The following is a 12,009-nucleotide window of genomic DNA, read 5'->3' on the forward strand; positions in this document are numbered from 1 at the left end:
CACTCGCATGGCCGCCTATTTATTGGGCCCCTCCAAAATAGGTGCCGCTCAGCGTGATTCACTAAACAGCACCCAATTTTACTTGAATCACGCTAAACGGTGCCTATTTCGGTGCCTAACTTTTGGGCGCTTCTTATAGAATTTGCCCCATGGTGCCTACAAAACTTTTTACATGGGAGTATTTTCTGCCTCCTGTTTAGGAGGCCCTGATTCTATAAACAGTGCCTAACTTGTGGGTGCCATTGAGCGCAATTGTCAATCATCTATTAGGCACCGTTTATATAATATCTAACCCATCTTGAACAGAAAGGCGTTGGTTCTAAACCAGATTCAAGGACTTCATCTCACTAGCTGATGAAGAAATATCTGTAACTGTTTTTTGTAAGTTTAGTATTCAAACTTGTTAAAAAAAAATACCGACCATAAGAAGTCCAGAAGACCACCCGACTTCCCACATTAAATGAATTATTTGCAAATATACATATTTGTCAGAGTCCAGGGAAAGCCCAGTTTCTTAATTTGTTAAACACACAGAACTCAAGAGGATTGTGTGTCAGATAAGCGTTTCAAGTAATGTAATGTAAAAGGCTTCCATTGCATGTCTTCAGGCCACCTAAATGGAGGTTCTCCGCTATAAAATTGCCCTCTAATATGGCACCTGTATTTATGTGAATACTAATTGATGAACGCCTCAAACAGATGTTATTATGAATGAGGAGTTTCAAGTTTCAAGTTTTATTAGTGCTTGATAAATCGCTTATTAAATATCTAAGCGATGTACAATTCAAGTAAAATAGAAATACAAATACACTGACTTTAAATAAAAAACATACTGGGTTAACATACATGAACCGTGAGGGTTAAAGGGGAAAGTTACAATATATTTGTAGAAGAAAATATACATTAAAGGGAAAAATAACTCAAGGAAGGGAGAAGAAAAAAAAAAAAAAGTGTGGGATGTAAAGCCTAGGGTCAAAAAAATTATAAGTCTGGGAGTGATATATTAAAAGCATCCTTGAAAAAATAAGTTTTTAAAGCTCTTTTAAAAGAAATGAGGTCCTTTGTGTCTCTAATGTACAGGGGTATAGAGTTCCATAAGGTAGGGGCAATAATTGAAAACATGTCTTGTCTTCTAGTTCCAATTATTTTTAAAGATGGAACTGTTAATAGATTGTTTGAAGCTGATCGGAGGGTCCGTGAAACGTTGTATGGAATGAGCATTCTAGTAATGAACTCGGGTTCATTATAGATCATAGATTTAAAAACTAGCAGTAATATTTTGAACGAAATTCGATGTGCAATAGGAAGCCAATGGGAGTCTATCAGCAGAGGGGTGACACCTAAAGATTATTTCTACTATGCCTTAGTGCAAGCACAATACATTAGGGCATAAGTAGTATAATGGGTACACCTCATGTCAAAATGATTGACAGCTGTCAGAGATAAGGATCGACCAATCAGCGTTCACTAACGGGTTAAGCCCCACCCATTGTCCTGCCTTAGTCTCTGCCCATGCCCCACCCCTCCCATAGGAATGAATGGTGGTAGCCCCGCCCATGGCCCCACCCCCACCCATGGCCCCGCCCCACTCTTCACCTAAGCCACACCCCTCCCATAGGAATGAATGGTGGTAGCCCAGCCCATGACCCCTGCCCCCGTCCATGGACCCTCCCCTCAAGCCCCGCCCCTCCCATTGCCCCGCCCCCTCATGTCTTGCCCCGGAAATGCACTTTTTGATGACATCACCGGAAATGGGGGCGTGTTTAACCCCGGAAATACGCTTTCTGATGACATCACCGGAAATGGGAGTGCCTGCCCCTACCGGAAATGCGCTTTTCTGATGACATAGGCGGAAATAGGGTAAATGAAGCGACGGAAATGCGCTTTTCTGGCCACGTAGGCGGAAATAGGGTAAATGAAGCGACGGAAATGCGCTTTTCTGACCACGTAGGCGGAAATAGGGGAAACAGACTTAGTCAAAACCCCCCACCTGGAAATGATGTGGCCAGAAAAGAAGCGTCTTTATTTTAACAGTTTTTAGTTAAAAGACAGGGTTTAAGAGCTCATGGATAGAGCAGATCACAAAACAAAAGGCATTCACAAAATCTTTCCTGCTTTTAAAACAGAGCAGGGGCAGAAACAAACGAGAAAAGGTTGCATTTGCTTTTAACACACTTTTCAGTAGGAATTCTGAGCTAATGGTTAATGGGCCCGCTCCCCTATTGTCATGGTAACAGCTGATAAGCCCCTTGCAGCACCCCTCCCCTGATAAAGCTAAGGGGGAGAGAGATGGAGGTGTGTTTAAACATGTCTGAACTTGTCCCGGCCCCCTACTGTTGTCTTAACAATCTGAAAAAAAAAACAAAAAACAAAAGCAGCTGTCACCTAACAGGGCTCTGTTAAAAAGGCAGAGCTATGAAGGAATCTTTATTGAAGCAAATTTATTATGATCCATACACGGCAGGAAGCTATGGAGGCATTAACCCTCTACTTCAAGCGGCTAAAAAGAGTGATATAACAGTCCGGAGAAAAGATGTGGTGGATTGGATCACCGGTCAAAACACATACAATTTACACAGACCGGCTAGAATCCATTTTAAAAGAAATAAAACAATTGTGTCGGAAGTTGACAGACAGTGGCAAAGTGACTTAGTCGACATGTCAGCCTTTGCCCGTTATAACAACGGTTACAAATACATCTTAACGGTAATAGATATCCTGTCAAAATATGCATGGGTCGTTTCTTTAAAAACAAAAACCGGTCATGAAGTCACCGAAGCCTTTGAAACAATATTTAATTTAGGACGTACACCTGAAAAACTTCAAACAGACAAGGGTAAAGAATTTTTAAATAAGTCTCTGAAGAATTTATTAAAACAAAAAGGTGTTAGCCATTTTGTGACCCATAATGATGTTAAAGCAGCTGTAGTGGAAAGATTTAACAGGACTTTAAAATCCAAAATATGGAGATATTTTACAATCCTGTTAAAGCAGCTGTAGTGGAAAGATTTAACAGGACTTACAGCTCATTGGTTCATCCTTCTTGATAAAGTCAAGGGGGGAGAGGGAGGAGGTGTGTTTAAACCTGTCCCGGTCCCCCTGGTGTTGTCATAATGACGTATGTCTTAGATCTTTAACAGCTGTTAACATCAGAAATAAAAAGTTCTCACAGCTGATAGCAACAGAAATAAAGGTTCTCAAGCCGTCAAGCAAAATGACTGTCACGAAGGCTCGTAGATTGAGTTACTTTCTTAAAGATCGTGATGTAGAAAAAGAGGGTTACCCAAAGACCGAAAAACTGTATGAATCAGACAAAGAAAATATGGATCCCTTTAACACGCAGGTAACTGAAAAAAGGCCTACCAAGAGGCCTCATAACTTTCTTAAAGACTGTAATGCGGAGAAAGAGGGTTACTCACCGGCTGAAAAACCGATTGACGTGACGGCAGATATCGGGGAGCATACGCACGAATTAACAGATTCTGAAATACAAGAGTTTCCAGATGCTCAAAAGCTATATGATTCAGACACAGAAAATGAAGATGTAGGCTATGAACAACCAGAGGATAATACTTCAGATATTGAATTTTATGAAGCCGCTGCTGAAACCGAAGCAACAGACATGTTGGAAAAGCCAGGATCTTCCACGGTAAGAGAGAGAGACACACACGCACTTTGTATTACCAGGGGTCGTTGAAGGGTTTATGAAGCTGAATGTGTTCATGTGTTTTAAAAAGGAAAATTTATTTCTGTATGTTTGTTTGTTTTTTTGTAGGGAAGTGGCGGATCTTCACGATCACAGAAACCTGTGGACATGGTGTACATGCCGATGATAAATTTATCATGTTTGTGTTTTTTCTGCTCGTTTCAAAGAGAACCAGCGGTGAATGAGCGTAAACCTGAAGATTCTTGTGATTATGGACTGTGGACCGGCATAGGCCTTTCCAAAACACCAACAGAACTTAAATCAGTTATAAAGGTGGCTGTATACTGCATTCTAAATAAATGTCTGCAAGGCGTGAAGGATGAAGATTGTGGAGCCTGCTTAATACGTGCTGGTGGGCAAAAACACCACGATTGCTTGATATGGGGACATAAGGAAATACAGCAGAAACTCAAAAAAACTTGTGACATGCTATGCCTAGGACGTGTGGTAAATGTAGTCACTTTTGTAGGCTATAAAATGAAAATATTGATGCTTTGTAATGAAAGCATTAATATAATCATTGATTTAATCAGAGATATTAAGACTTCTATAAACGGGCCATGACTACTCAATAGATTGGTCAATTTCATGAGAGATGGTGCATATGTAGAGATTGTAAATGATTTAATCCGTGACACCGATTATAAATCATTCTTCAAAAGAAATGCTTTTTAAAACATGTTTTGTTTTTTTATTCTCGGGATTGTGGGAAATACAGTGTGTAACGGTATGTTTGTTTGTATAAAAGTTTAAACATTTTATTGTTGTAAAATAAAGATTTTCTTAAAAAAATTATTAAATGTGTGGTGTGTTTTAGAAATGTATTATCAGCCCAAACTAAAACAATAGAAGGTGTGACAGGTTATAAGGAACTAGGCTCTAGACACGTAGGGGTCGTTTTGGTATCTAAAATGACTAACCAAGACAAACAAGCTCTAGCAGAGGCCTTAGACATACAATAAAGCCTTTGTGAATGGATAACCTCTATAGAGGGGGGTGTAAGTGTATAAAATAAACTATGAGAAGACCAGCAAGCATTCTGGTTTTTGTGGGTGCTACACCGGACCCGGGATACATCAACTGCTAAAATGGTGAGTAGAAAAGGGGCCTTTATTTTTGGTTTTAGGGACATCATTTTTTCTTTCTCTGAATCTATCATTGCATTTAAAAACAGGAACGGCGATCTGATGGTAGAAATAAACTATCTCTTACCAGAAAAAGACAACAGATATTAAACAGTAAGTGACAAATGTATTATCTGGCACATATGTTGGTTTTTAAAAACAGCATCTACAAAACATTCTTTTTTTCATTATGATTAGACCAAGAAACGGCTGGAGAACCGGCACCTTCTACATCGACAAGTTCTAACCAACAACCGGTTCCTTACCGGAAGCCAAAAGATAAACGAAATAGTAGGTATCCTGGTTTTGTAAGGAGACTAGGGTTAAAAGAAAATGTCATTACTTTTATAATGGTTGATCAAGAAAATATTAGGCAGTCAGATCCTCAAGGGTGGGGAAAAAGTATTAACGGTTATGCTATGTTATAAATTGTAGATCGGGAAAATGTTAGAAAGTCGCAAGCAGATACCATGAACCTGACGGAAAAGTATAACAGGAAAAGATCGCATAGTAAAAGCTTCTTACACGGGGAACCAGAGTCCAAAGCTGCTTACAGGAAACCAAAAGATAAACGAAATAGTAAGTATTCTGATTTTGTAAGGAGACTAGTGTAAAAGAAAATGTTATTACTTTTATAATGGTTGATGGGGAAAAAGTATTAACGGTTATGCTATGTTATAAATTGTAGATCGGGAAAATGTTAGAAAGTCACAAGCAGATACCGTGAAGCCGACAGAAAAGTTTAACAGCACAGAAGCACAGCCGGACAGCACAGAAGAAGGAGAATGTTATGTAGTTGATAATTATTCTGATAGCAGCAAAATGTCAGAGGATGGTTCAAATAAGGGTGCATTAGGTCCTTCTGAAGATTCAGAACCAATCAACTATGTCCAATTTGTGAAAAGATGGGATTGTAAACTGGACAAGTTTCATGGTGTGCTTTATTCAGAAGAATTTCATTTCATTAATTTAGACAAGATAACATCATTAAGTGATGCTCAAAATGCTATACGCCAAGGCATTCAACATATCCTGGACGATGTTAGCAACAGAGTATCGCCCGGTGACTACATACAAGTGCACCTACATTCGTCACTTTTTCACAACTCCTTGTTTTCTGGTAAATTAAATCCCGAATCGCTAGATGCTGATGATTTCTTAGACCAGGTTGCTAAACTCCTTCAAAGTCACAGAGAAATACAGGTCTGTGATTTATTCCATGTTGTTGTACTTGTAATAAGAAACAAGGGTGGTGGGGGTCGTAGGGTGTTAAAATCTATACTGTTTAGCCAGATTTTGCAGAAAAAAAGGATGTATTTAATAGATTTGAATAACACAGGCAATAACCTGTGTTTTGCCGGTAGCCTTACAGCCCTTATATCCCCCGTAAAACTCACAGATGCTGAACTGTTAATAGGTGCTGAAAAGCTACATAATGATTTGGGGTGGTCGGTACATAAAAAAGTCATGCTCGATGATGTAGCAACCATAGAACAACATTTAAAGATAAATATAAGAGTTGTGTTTTATACAAACTCGTGGTGTTGCTTTAAAACATCAGACCAGCCCATTTATCCAAAAACGGTTTTCTTATTGCTACATGACGATCATTTCTACGGCATAACCGATGTCAAAAAATTCTATGGGGAGCGAAATTTCTGTACTTTTTGCCAGAAGCCCTATAGTCACGACCACTCCTGTACATTATGGTGCCGTCTTTGTTCGACACAGACATGTTTGAACAATGACGGTATACAGCAGAGGTGTCCTAATTGCAAGATGTGTTGTCGCTCTAAAGACTGTTTAGATAGACATATGCAGCTGGCGCAGAAAAAAGAAGTGGAGTGTTTATCTAAAACACTGTGTCTGAAATGTGAGTCCTATGTGAACGAAAAACATAAATGTAAGGGTAGGATGTGTAAGCTATGCCGTGAACCCTTAAGCGGTGATGACATACACTTATGTTTTATGACACCCATCGATAAACTCAAAACATCTGAAAAGTATATTATTTACGATTGCGAATGTATGCAGGAAACGGGCTGGCACATTCCTAATTACATATATGCCGAGGACTTGTACGAAACAAGAAAATGGGAATTCAAGGGTCTTGAATGTATTTTTGCTTTTATACAGGTTTTTTGTGACAAAAAATTTAAAGACTATACCTTCATAGCCCATAATGCCAAAGGTATTTTGTTCTTAGCCAACTGTTAAAGGAAAAGATGGACACAGATCTGTTGGTTCAAGGTGGTAAGCTTTTACAAATCACGTAGAACCTTTAGCTATTCATTTCATAGACTCTCTAAATTTCCTACCTATGAAACTTAGCAAACTTCCAAAGGCTTTAGGTTTTCCAGGCTGTAAGGGTTATTTCCCGCATTTTTTTAATACTCAGGAAAATCAAAACTGTTAGGTGACAGCTGCTTTTGTTATTTTTTTTTTCAGATTGTTAAGACAACAGTAGGGGGCCGGGACAAGTTCAGACATGTTTAAACACACCTCCACCTCTCTCCCCCTTGGCTTTATCAGGGGAGGGGTGCTGCAAGGGGCTTATCAGCTGTTACCATGACAATAGGGGAGCTGGCCCATTAACCATTAGCTCAGAATTCCTACTGAAAAGTGTGTTAAAAGCAAATGCAACCTTTTCTCGTTTGTTTCTGCCCCTGCTCTGTTTTAAAAGCAGGAAAGATTTTGTGAATGCCTTTTGTTTTGTGATCTGCTCTATCCGTGAGCTCTTAAACCCTGTCTTTTAACTAAAAACTGTTAAAATAAAGACGCTTCTTTTCTGGCCACATCATTTCCAGGTGGGGGGTTTTGACTGTCTGTTTCCCCTATTTCCGCCTACGTGGTCAGAAAAGCGCATTTCCGCCGCGTCATTTACCCTATTTCTGCCTACGTGGCCAGAAAAGCGCATTTCCGTCGCTTCATTTACCCTATTTCCGCCTATGTCATCAGAAAAGCGCATTTCCGGTAGGGGCGGGCACTCCCATTTCCGGTGATGTCATCAGAAAGCGTATTTCCGGGGTTAAACACGCCCCCATTTCCGGTGATGTCATCAAAAAGTGCATTTCCGGGGCGGGACATGAGGGGGCGGGGCAATGGGAGGGGTGGGGCTTGAGGGGCGGGGTCATGGGTGGGGGGTGGGGCCATGGGCAGGGCTACCACCATTCATTCCTATGGGAGGGGCGGGGCTTAGGTGATGAGTGGGGCGGGGCCATGGGTGGGGCGGGGCCATGGGCAGGGCTACCACCATTCATTCCTATGGGAGGGGTGGGGCATGGGTGGAGACTAAGGCAGGACAATGAGCGGGGCTTAACCCGGAAGTGAACGCTGATTGGTCGATCCTTATCTCTGACAGCTGTCAATCATTTTGACATGAGGTGTTCCCATTATACTACTGGCATACGTTCTTATGTTGGGTCAAAAACCTCGTTTTTTAAAAAAAATTTCTTTGTGAGTTTCATATTTTTCTTTATCGGTGTGCATTTACCCCCCACACTCCTTTTACAAAAGCATGGAAGAGGTTTTTAGCGCTGGCCGGCAAGCTGAATGCTCTGCACTGCTACAACGCTCATAGGAACTATGACCATCGGAGCAGCAGAGAGCATTCAGCGCATCAACTGGTGCTAAAAACCTTTTCTGCACTTTCATAAAGGGTGGGGGGAGGGGAATTAATTATCAACAAATTGAAAAAAATGGTGCCTGTCAATAGCAGCTTCTTACGAATTGAGAAAAAAAAGCACTTAACTTTTTTCCAAAGGTGGCCTGAACCATTTCATATTAAGGCTTCATTTCATAAGAAGCTGCTATCGACAGGCATCATTTTTCCAATTTGTTGATAACTGAATGCACACTGAAAAAGAAAAAAAAACTCCCAAAGAAAAAATTTAAAGAAGATGAGGTTTTTGATTCATGATAAGAACTTATGCCCTAATGTGTTGTGCTCAAAATCCAAAAGCACAACAAAGGTATTTGTATCTTGAGATCCTTATAATGTACAGATATATATTATTCCCAGGATAACAAAACCAGTCTTTAAGGAACAAGTTTAGAAACAAGTTTAGACCATTCTTACTAAACTTAAAACATTTCAAGAATTTAATCAAAACTTCAGAGGTGTCACTCTAGGCTCAGCTATCCTCTCATTGCCAAGAGATTTATACACCAACCACCTCATGTGTTTTCAGAAAACCTTTATTTTATAATTTTGATATAAATATAGTAAGACTTTTGAAAGTATAAATAATTTAATATAAATCTGATCACAGGTCTGCATCGAGGCAGGAGGGGTTGAGCTCCCTCCTGCCCGATCTTGTCATGGGTGGTGGTGATGGATCGCAGCAGGAGAGATTAGCTATCTCTCCTGCTGCGATGCTGATCACCCCTCTACCCGAACTGACACAAACCGCGGCAGGAGATATTGGGCATCTCTCTTTCCGCGACGGTTGTGGTGGGGGGTGGGTAGGTTGCAGGGACGCTGAGCTGATAGCGGCAGCCGCCATCAGCTCAGCGGCCCCTTTTTGGGCACTTATACCTGTTTTGACTTGGTCTAAGTCAAAACATACAAGTGCTGACTAGGCAACCTGCCTAAAGTTTTGGTTATACCTACTGTACGCTTATATCTAGGTCGGCCCACCACCCGCCCTTTCCCCTCCTCTAAAAATGCCTCTTTTCGCTCTATGCATTTAGAGGCAGGGGAAAGGCCTAAGCTGGTTTTAGATACATCTAAAACCAGCTTTGGTTATGTGTACTTGGACGATCAGGCTTTTTGATCGTCCAAGTACCCATTTAGGCCATTTTTTAGACTTTTTTTTTTTTATTACGAGACCCATAGAGTATTTTGGACTCCAGTGAGATTACAAAAAACAGACTATACACGTTCTAATAGATGCTGGTATTGCCAGTTAGGAATTGGAACGTTAGATCAACTTATATTTCACTGGCCATTAATATTCAGATTTTGGAGGTCCATATGCAATAAAATAATTTCGGTTCTTGAAGTCCCAATTCCATTATCATATGGAATTATGTTTGGCACCTTAGTTATGAAAAATAGCCCGCTAAATAGTTCCAAAGATAAACTTATTCTCATCATGACAGGTGTGGCTTTGCAAATGATTACTAGGAACTGGAAACAATGGGTAGGTTGAATATGCCGTTTTGGTGGGAGACCTTATGGGACTCATAATCGAAAGAGAAAACGTCCAAAAACCGACCTAAATCGGCATTGGACGAACATTTCTCAAAAACGTCCAAGTGCCGATAATAAAAATTGGTTTTGGACGTATTTCTAAATGATCTAGGCCTTCATAGTGCCGCTCAACGTCCAAGCTAAACAGGGCATTTCAGGAGGAGTGTTGAGGACGGGACTTGGGCGGGACATGGGCCGGCTTAGACTTAGTCGTACAGCATGTATAACCGAAAGTTATACAGCCCACGATCGATGGAACTTGGACGTTGTGACTTAGACCATGTAAAACATGGTCTAAGTCACAAAAACCCACCTAAACTCACCAGATAAGCACTGAAACACATAACACAGACCCCCACACACTACCCCAGTGATCATCAACCCCCCCACCCCCATAAAAATTTTATTCACAAATTTAAATTTCAGCCTCCAGACCATCATCACCTGGCCACCTGGCATAGGAAAGCCTAGTCATCCAGCCCAGAGGCAGCAAACCACACGCTAAACAAAAAATACTAACGCAAGCTCTATGGAGGCGTTAGCGTTTAGTGCGCGGCATTGTAGCGCGTGCTAAGCAAGCGCTAAAACCACTAGCACACCTTATTAAATGTGAGCCCAATACCCCTATGTGTAAGGGGTATTGGGCTCACTTTCAAATACTAGTGAAAGCCATAAATAATTTATAAAACGATTTGTGTTCAAGGACAGTCCAAGGATGGAAACTGCCACCCCCCTCTGCCCGCCATGTTCGAAGGAAGGCTCTCTTTGAGACCATCTTCGAGTTTCAGTGGCCCAGAATCTGGAACAACCTTCCAGGGAGTCTTCAACAAACACCCACATACTTCCAAATCAGATAAGCACTGAAAACTCACCTTTTTTCTTCAGTGCATTGACCCATTCCCATGCAGTTCCCTGCATGATATCTTTCATGCATTTTCTATATAATATCTATGTCTCTGTAGCAATTCTATTATTGTGTAAGCCGCAATGATTCCTAGCTGACATTTTTGGGATACAAGATATTCAGAGTTTATTTTTTATCTATTTGTTGTTTGTATAAATTGTATATGTGCTTGATCATTTTTACGAATGTACATATGTTACATTCATAGGTATGTATGTGTAAATTTTAGGCACCCAAATGAACTGATTGAACATTTTTTAATTCATACCCTTACTGAGTACCTCATTGGGTAGAGTGGTTAGGCCTTCCCCCTCCCCTCAGCAAAAGCATCCATTTGTGATTTTAACCTAAAAGTCCATTACCATTGGTAAAGCACTATCTTACTCAAGGAAATAGTTTTAAACATTGCCCTCTAAAAATTGTGTAGGGGTACTGCATACTCACATCGAGTTGCTCTAAAAAATTTGCCTAGGAAAACTATTTTTTGACCCACAAGCTTTTTATTTTCTTTGTTAATCATATTTTATGTAATAAAATATATATTTGCTCAATTGATTATTTCTCAGTGAAAAAAGGCACATAAATTCATTAATTAAAACAATGTATATGTGTGATAAATAACTACACATGCTCTAGATTTATGAGAGAAAAAAAATTTGACCGATTGAAATCATTATCAGAGCAAGAAATTCAGGTACAATAAATAAATAATTGTTCCTCAATTTCAAAGTTAATTAAGGATGAATACAGAATAAAGAATACTTTCTAAATCTGTAATGTGCAAATCATAATGTGTAGAGTATAATTGATATCCTATCCCCCCCTTTTTACAAAGCCATACTAATGGCTGCCGATGTTAAAGGGATTTAAAGGGCTTTGGGGCTTTTGTCGCACAGTACGGTTTGTAAAAGAGGGGGGATAAACAGCAGCATCTCGTAACATTCAACGAAATAAATTTATGAGAAGTACATCATGAACAGTATAGATAAAATGATTTGTTCAAATACCTTCATCCCGCCACAATATATTTGCAACTGAAGCATGTTGAAATAAGAGAGAGAGAAAAATAGATGAACAAGGA

The 12,009-nt window shown here is 40.0% G+C and overlaps 1 protein-coding gene and 1 long non-coding RNA gene across 5 annotated transcripts in view; one reads left to right on the forward strand and one right to left on the reverse strand.

The window, feature by feature from the left end:
* Positions 1-12,009, reverse strand: part of FSTL5 (follistatin like 5) — an 865,201-nt gene that overhangs the window by 114,686 nt on the left and 738,506 nt on the right. The gene's annotated exons all lie outside the window — the stretch shown is intronic.
* Positions 4,972-5,565, forward strand: LOC117359215. Its single transcript, XR_004539186.1, has 3 exons — positions 4,972-5,121; positions 5,266-5,409; positions 5,519-5,565. It is a non-coding gene; the product is annotated as an uncharacterized LOC117359215 (long non-coding RNA).

Source organism: Geotrypetes seraphini, chromosome 1, assembly GCF_902459505.1.
Source record: "Geotrypetes seraphini chromosome 1, aGeoSer1.1, whole genome shotgun sequence".
NCBI lineage: Eukaryota > Metazoa > Chordata > Amphibia > Gymnophiona > Dermophiidae > Geotrypetes > Geotrypetes seraphini.